This window comes from Psammomys obesus, unplaced genomic scaffold, assembly GCF_907164565.1.
Source record: "Psammomys obesus unplaced genomic scaffold, mPsaObe1.curated_primary_1811, whole genome shotgun sequence".
Taxonomy (NCBI): Eukaryota; Metazoa; Chordata; class Mammalia; order Rodentia; family Muridae; genus Psammomys; species Psammomys obesus.
This window is the reverse complement of record NW_026591598.1, coordinates 16552720-16561017: the sequence shown is the minus strand read 5'-3', so window position 1 is coordinate 16561017 and position 8298 is coordinate 16552720. Positions and strand designations below refer to the sequence as shown.

Below are 8298 nucleotides of genomic sequence, written 5' to 3'. Positions count from 1 at the left end.
TGTGTGTGTGTGTGTGTGTGTGTGTGTGTGTGTGTGTGTGTGTGTGTGGTGGGGGCAAGAGGAAATGATCACAGCCAGCTGGGGAAGCCATTCTGAGGATTCCAGGCCATGGGCTGAGGACAGGGGTCAACAAGCCTGGCATGAAGCAAATGGCAGATAATCAGAGTTGCTAGCTGCTAACGTGGTTGTCAGTCTCGGCCTGTGGGAAGCAAAGAGAATAGTTTCAAGAAATTTCACGGGAGCCAAGCAAATGAATCCGTTCAGCAGATACTTTCTGAGCGTCCACTGTGTACAGGAGGCAGAGGGGGAAAGAGCAGGGAGAGTCTCTGTCTGCTGGGGCTTTACAGTGTCCCACAGTGACCAGACTGTCAAACTAGGGCCTGTGCTGTGTGCAGACAGCTGGTGGCTCCTTAAAGAAATAATGACAAGGATGGCTTTGTTTATTTATTCTCAGGATGCAGAGAGGGTACCAACTTACTAAGGACAAGAAGGCAGAGGCAATAGTTTAAAATCATTAATCAAACCTCACAGTGACCCATCACCCAGAGACAAGGTTTATGCAGACATGCTATTAAGTCTATAGGAAATGACAGCCCTCTGGCATGCACAAACTTCCCCTTCCTCCAGGAAGCTCATCTGTGCTTTTATTACTTCCTTGGGCTTCTCTTGGTACTGGCATCACTCAGAGGAAGTCTCACAGGAAGGTTGGCCTGCTGGCTGTGTCCTTGTAGAAGAGAGGTTGATAGGAGGTGAGGATGATGGTGTGAGCCTGTGATCCCAGCAGCTGACATGCTGAGGCAGGAGGCTAACCTGGCCTACTTAACAGGTTCCAGGCCGGTAGCTAGACCCTTCCTCAAAACAAAACACCCAAAAGGACGCAGAAGGATAAACGTGCAAGGATCCAGGAAAGAAGCAGGCACTGGGAGAGACATCAGAAGGAACCAATGCCCACCTTCCTTTTAGCTCACACTTCCAGCTCGCGCAACTGTGAAAAAAGAAATCCCCAGGCTTGGGGCGATGCTCAGCTAAGTGCTTGCTGCGGAAGCCCTCGAGAGAGCCTGTGTTTGGATCTCCAGGACCCACATAAAAAAAGCTGTCATGGTGGCACACACGTAACTCCAGCACGGGGCAGGGCCAGAGAGGATCCCAGGGGCTTGCTGGGTGGAAGTGGTGTACTCCAGGGCTCAGTGAGAGACCCTATCTCAAAAACTGAAAGAAGGGCAACCTCTGGCCTCTGCATGGGCACACATGCATGTCTGCCCACACGTGTGTTCTCTCTTCCTGTTTAGTCCCACGGTATGTTATAATAGTAGCCCTAGAAAACTCGTACAGGCGCTGGGAAACCCCAAGAAAACAGTGTAAATGTACAGGGGTCTTCTTGGAAGAGTTTGGCACTGGTAGATGGTTGTCCATTTTCATCTGACCCCATCACAAGGCACAACACGGTCCCTGCAGAGCAGCAGGGACCAAGGAAGCTGCCTGTGCAGGGCAGAGATGTATACAGTGCTCACTGCCTCGGTTTCTACCCCAACAAACGGGAGTGATGATAGTTGAGACTTCCTTCTTCCGGAGTTAACGACTAAGAAATCCTTTAGTCGGTTATAGAAATACAAAATGGTTTCTGAAAATCAGTTTTATTGAGGTATAATTTCCTTTCATTCATTCTTCTAAAAGATATTTTTGAGATGGGCTTTTATTTATTCCTGCTTGACCTCAACCTTGTAAGTAGCCGACAATGACCTTGAACTTCTGATCCTCCTGCCTCCACCTCCTAAGTGCCGGGGTTACGGGAGTGCACCACCATACCTGGTTTTCTGTCATGCTGGGTGTTGAATTCAGAGCCTTTGCAAGGCAAGTATAATTTGTATAAGTTAAAATGTATCCAATGGTAGTTTGGCTAATTCAGGCAAAGACACACACCTGGAGAACCCCCTTAGTCATTAACATTTTCATGAGCCCTTTTCCACATCCACTCCTTCCTTGCTCTGCCCCCCTCAATTCTCCACCCCTACCCCCCAACACATCCCTGCCAAAGACACACTTCTGTCCATGAAAAGTTGGTTTCACGACCTCTTCCAGTCCAAGACAACCACCAACCCATCCCATCTTTATGGATGGGTTATTTTGTAAAGTTCTCAAAGTGTATCTATAACCGCAGTGTGATGAGGCAGAGACAGGCAGATCCAGGAGGTGTGGGGCAGGCCAGGGCTTGCTGGCCAGCTGATTTGCCCAAATCGCTGAGCTCTGATAAGCTCTGTGAGTGTGTGTGTGTGTGTGTGTGTGTGTCACAGGGGATTAGGGTCTCTGACTGACAGCTTGTCTTGTCATGTGCATGCACTACAGTCCCTTTGTCGTTTTTTTCAGGTGTTTAGCTTGGCTGTAACGAGACACTTGTTAGTAAGGTTGCGGACTGAACGTGTGTGTGTGTGTGTGTGTGTGTGTGTGTGTGTGTGTGTGTACGCTCTGTTCTCTGTGTGAGCACCAGGAAGAAGGATGACTATGTTTTATGGTGAGTATGTGTTTACCTTTATAGGAAATTGCCACACCATCTTCAAAGGCTGCTCAATTTTCACTCCCTCTGGAAGCGTGCATTCCAGGTGTCTGACGTCCTCACCAGGATGTGCCAGTCTTCCTAAGCCTCAAACACGCTACAGAGGCCCCCTTCCTTCTCTCTCTCCCTCCCTTCCTCCTTTCCTCATTATAGCATCATTGAAACAAAACTGAGATAAAATAAATTGCATACATCGTCAGCTCCCCATATTGTGAGTTTTCCTCCCATGGCTTCAGCCAACCACAGATCAGGAATATTTGGGGCTGGGCTAGGGAGAAGGCTCAGTAGTTAAGAGCATGGAGGGTTCTTCCAGAAGAGCTGAGTTCAGTTCCCAGCACCCATGCCAAGCAGCTCACAACTGTTGGTTAATCCAGCTCCAGGAGATCCAATGCCCTCTTCTGGCCTCCATGGGCAACTGCACTCTTATGTACATACCCACAAACACATACACATACACCTATAATTAAAAAATAAAACAAAAATACTTCGGGAAATTTTGTGTGTGCACTGAACCCAGAGAGATAGTCTCATTTTATACTTTTCCCCTCTTTTTTTTTTTTTTTTTTCCTTCTTGGCCATGCTGGGGATTGAACCCAGGGCCTCATGCATGCTAGGCAAGCACTCTACCACTGAGCTACACCTCCAGTCAACAGATTTCCCTTCCCTGTTATTAGTTCCTAAAATAACTATTTATGGGCCAGGTGGGAGATCCCGGGGGCTGAAGTGCTGGCTGGACAAGCTTGGGGGCCTGACTTCAGATCCCTAGTACCCCCACAAAAGCCAGTGTGGCCGACATGCCTGCAGCCCCAGTGCTGTTGGTGAGGATGACACAGGCAGGCCCTGGGGCCTCACTGGCCGGGCAGCCTCGCCAGCACAGCAATCTCCAGGTTCAGTGAGGGACCTTGTCTCAGGAAATTAGATGGAGCTTGACTGAGAAACAGACCCCTGGCCAACCTCTGGCTTCTACCTGCACAGACAAGAACAGCTGTACACAGGTGTGTATATATGTATATATACATGTATATGCATGACAGCTATTTACATTACGTGCGATAGAAAGGTAATTAATGAAGCGATTTCTTTATTTTTGGAGTTTTGAACTGGCTGTGATCTTCCTGCCTCTGCCTCCCAAGTTCGAGGACTGTAGACGTGCACCACCACGCCCAGCTTCTAGAGAGGATTTAAAGTGAGTTGAAGAAGATGGGCAGATGGGTGCAGATTGTATGCAAACACTAAGCCACTGTGTAAGGGAAGCGAACTGGAGTATCTACAGGTTTGGGTGTTAGCAATGGGTCTTGTCCCAATCCCCACAAGGATATCAAAGCCTGGCTGTATTTAAGACAGGGCTAGAGCGGTGGCTCAGGGGTTAAGAGTACTTGCGGCTCTTGGAGAGCATCCCTGTCGGGTGGCTCAGCACAGCCTGTAACCCAGCTCCAGGGGACCCTCTTCTGGCCTCTGTGAGCGTTGCACTCACATGCACCTGCCACCCACACATGTATACACATAGTGCAGAAGAATTTTTTTCAGTGTATAATTTGCTAAGTGACGTCTGCGTGCCCCTGTCAGATGACCATCACAATGAAGACCGTGAACATATCCATCCCCAAGGCGATGAGGAACGTTTCCACACTCCCTCCCTTGGCTTCCAGGCAACTGGATGATTTACATTTTCTGGGAAATTGCACGGAAGTAGAATCACACAGCATTTACATGTTTTGTCTGGTTTTACTCTACATAATTATCCGGAGACTCATCTTTGCTGCTGCATGCTGCTTTTCACCGATGAGTAATATTCCACGGTGCAGATATATGGGATTTCTTGTCTATTTACCAGTCTCTAGACATTGGATTATCTGGACAAATGTTTTCATCTCTCCTGGGAAAGTGTCTAGGAACAGACTAGCTGGGTTATTGCTGTTTCAAGAAAATATCTGGGCTGAGGATATGACTTTCAAGCGTCTTGCATGTGTAAGGCCTCTAGAAAGACTGAGCAGAAAAAGATGAGGCTGAAGAGAAGTGAGAAGAGGAGGAGAAGGCAGAGGAGGAAGGAGTATCAAACAATCCTCAGTACCGTCCCCATGTGCTAATTTACTATTGATATACTTTGGTGAAGTGCTTGTTCAAATATTTTGTTCATTTTTAGTGGTATTCACTCTCCCCTCCCTCCCTGGACCCTATCTTCCCTTCCCCTCTTGTTCTTTCTACACGGTGGAGATTGAATCCAGGCTTCGATGGATCCAATGCCCTGGGACTGGAGTTACAGATGGTTGTGAGCTGCCATGAGTGGTGGGAATGGAACCTGAGTCTTCTGCAAGAGCAACCACTGCTCTTAACTGCTGAGCCATCTCTCCAGTGCGCCCCCCCCCCTTATTTTTTGTTTTGTTTCCTTTTAAGCCAGGGTGTAGCTCAGTAGTGTAGAGTGTCATGTAGCTCAGGCTGGCCTTGAGCTCTTGATCCTTGATCCTCCAACTCCCAAGCACTGAGATTACAGGTGTGCATCGCCATGCCCAGCCCCTGTTTTCCTTTAGAAATCCCCTAAGGTCAAATCTTACACGTAGGCCCACACACCATTTTCAAAAAAAATCTTTAATGTATATAAAATGCATCCAACATCAAATCTCCAGTCATAACCATTCCAACTGTGCAGCACTAGGGCCATCAGCATATTCAGTGTTGCTCAACTCTCCCCGCATCCTCCCACAGAACTTTCCATCTTGCAAAACTGAAACTGTTTCCAGTGAGCAGCACTCCCCTCCCAGCCCCTGCAGAGCACCACTCTCCTCTTCCACTTCTGTGAATCTGAACACTCTCAGAACCTCAGAGTCTGTGGATTTGAACCCCATGAAAGCCGGACTGTGCGGTGTTTGTGTCTATGATTGACAGCTCGAGTGTTTCATTATGAGATTAAGGCCCTTGTGTTTGTTCACGTTGTGAGATGTGTTGGGACTTCCTTCCTTGAGGCCAGACAAAATGATCCATCTTCAAAGGCAGCTTGCTGAGTATATATAATGTTCTTTCAACTATATAATTTATTGTTTTTTTTTTTTTTTTTTTTTTTTTTTTTTTTTTTTTTTTTTTTTTTGAGATAAGCTCTCAAATAGCCCACACTGGCCTCAAACTCAAGATGTAGGAGAGGATGACCCTTAAGTTCTCACCCTTCTGTTTCCACCTCTCATGTACCAAGACTGTATTTGGTGCCACCGTCCTTGCCTTCCGGGAACTGAACCCGGGGCTCCTCGCATGCTAGACAAGTACTCTACCAACTCAGCTACACTGCCTGCCCTTAGCTCAATTTTCTTTTTGTTTTCTAAGTAGGGCCTTGTGTTAGCCCAGGCTGGACTCAAACCCTGGATCCTCTTACCTCTACTTCCCAAGCATTTGGGGAATACGATGTGTGCCACCATGCCCAGCTTCGATTTTTTTCCTTTACAGTCACGTTTATGTAACCAAAACCATGATCTAATTTTTAACACCTTCGATGAAACTCAACCGATAACAGCCACTCCCTGATCTGCCCTGCCCTCCCCTCAGCTCTAGTCAGCTGACCCATTTTCTGTCACTGCTGCCTGTTTCAGATCTGTGTCTGAGTGAAACACACAGCGGCGTGCAGTGAAGGAGAAGAGCCCTTGGCGGTTGCTTCTCTACCTGACATGTCTTTCACCCACACTGTGTCATTTACTGACACTGGATTCCTGTTTTTGTTTGGTGTGTCTGTGTATGTGTTCTTGCATGTATGTGGACACGTTTGTGAGTGTGTGTTTGCATGTGTGTATGTATGCAAGTGTATGTTCACACATGTGTATGAGTGAAAGTGTACATATATGTGTGTATGTTTGCACATGTGTATGAATGTATGTGCATGTATGTGTGTGTATGCAGGTATGTGAGTAGGCCAGAGGTCAATGTTATGTCCTCCTCATCCTCTCTCCACTTCCTTTTCAAGAGAAGGTCTCAAGATGACCCCAGAGCATAGCTAGACTCACTGCTCAGTGAGGCCCATGGGTCCTCTTTGCTCCACCTCTCAGCTCTGGAGTTGCAGGGATGCACCGCTGTCCAGGACCTCGCTCGGGCCTTCCTGCTTGTGTGAAAAGCATCTACTGCAGAGCCCTAGGACGGCAGCCTCTGTCCTGCTTTCAGTGGTCAGATAATACACCCTAACATGGCTGGTCCACGTTTCATCTATCCGCTGGTCCCGCAGTGAGGCTTTTCTCCACCACCTTTCGTTCCGTTGCACAGCGTGACTGTGAACTCCTGTTTCATATGGAAGACTCGTAATGCTTCGAGGAAGGGCTGGATTATTTTCCAAAGCCATGCGAGGCTTTCCGGGGCTGTCCCAGTTCTCTCGCCTCCCTTTTTCATTACAGTCATCTTAGTGGGTGTAAGGTGTCTTCGCATGGTGGCTTTGGTTTGTATTTCCATAGTGACTAATGGCGTTAAATACCTTTCCGCGTGCTTACTGGTCATTGGTTTATCTTATCTGGAGAAATTACTGTTCAAGCTCTTTGTCTTTTTGAAGTCGGGTTGTTATCTCTTTACTGTTTACCTATGAGAGTCCTTTGTATGTTTAGGGTATATCCCTTATGTGACTTTCTTCCATTCTGTGGGTTAATTTTTTACTTTTTTTTTTTTTTTTTTGCTGGTATAGTTTGCAGCAGAGAGTTTTAAATTATGATGAAAATTCAGTTTTGTTTCTATGTCTCTTGTGCTGTTGTTACACTATTTAGGAAGCCACTGCCTAACCCAATACCGCAGAGATTTATTCCCACACTTTCTTCTAGGAGTTTTTTCTAGTTTTGTTTGCTTGTTTGGGGCAGAGCCTTGGTATGTAGCCCGGGCTGGCCTCCACTCATTTGTGATACTCCTGCCTTTGGTTCCCCAATGCCTGGATTACAACCATACACCACCATATCTGGTTATCTTCTAAGGTCTTAGAAAAGCTTTTACATTTAGGGTTCTGATTCAAGTTGAGCTAACCAGATTTATTTTGCTTTCAATTATGTGTATGTGTGGTTATCTGTGTGTGAGTATGTACACATAAATGCAGTGCCCTCAGACGCCAGAAGAGGGCGCCTGATGCTCCGGAGCTGGAGTTACACTGCACCTCTCAAGTATCAAGACTGCAGTTGTGTGCTGCTATTTTCCATTTGTGTGGCAGACTAGAACTCAGGGTTTCATGCATGCTGGCCAAATACTAGCAACACAGCCAAGCTATGTCTCCAGCCCTTAACCCAATTTTCCTTTTGTTTTCTGAGCAGGGCCTCAAACCACTGATCTTCCCACCTCTACTTCCCAAGTGTTTGAAACAGTAGGTGCACACCACCAAGCCCAGCTTCAAGTCCTAAAAATTCACGTCTATGTAACTATGATCATGATCTAATTTTACACACCCCAAATGAAACCCTACCAATAACAGGCACTCACTGATCTTCTCTGCCACACACTGGCTCCTGCCAGCCCTAGTTAACTACCTAATAGAATCAGGTGCTGAGAATCAAACTCAGGCTCCTTTTTAAGAGCCTCAAGCACTCTTTACTCCTGAGCCATCTCTGCAGCCCCCACTTTGAGCTAACTTTTGTGTGGCATAATGAAGGGGCTCAGCCTCCTTTTTCTCAATGTAGATATCCAGCTATCTCCTCCACACTCGTTGAAAAATAGTGCCCTTTTTTTCTCTATTTATTGTACTAACATCTTTGTTGAATTATTATCCCTTCTGTAATCCTATTTTTTGAGACAGGGTCTGATATAGC

The 8298-nt window shown here is 46.7% G+C and overlaps 1 non-coding gene across 1 annotated transcript; it reads right to left on the bottom strand.

The window, feature by feature from the left end:
• Positions 1 to 3123: 3123 nt before the first annotated feature.
• Positions 3124 to 3195, bottom strand: Trnaa-agc (transfer RNA alanine (anticodon AGC)). Its single transcript has one exon. It is a non-coding gene; the product is annotated as a tRNA-Ala (tRNA).
• Positions 3196 to 8298: the final 5103 nt, after the last annotated feature.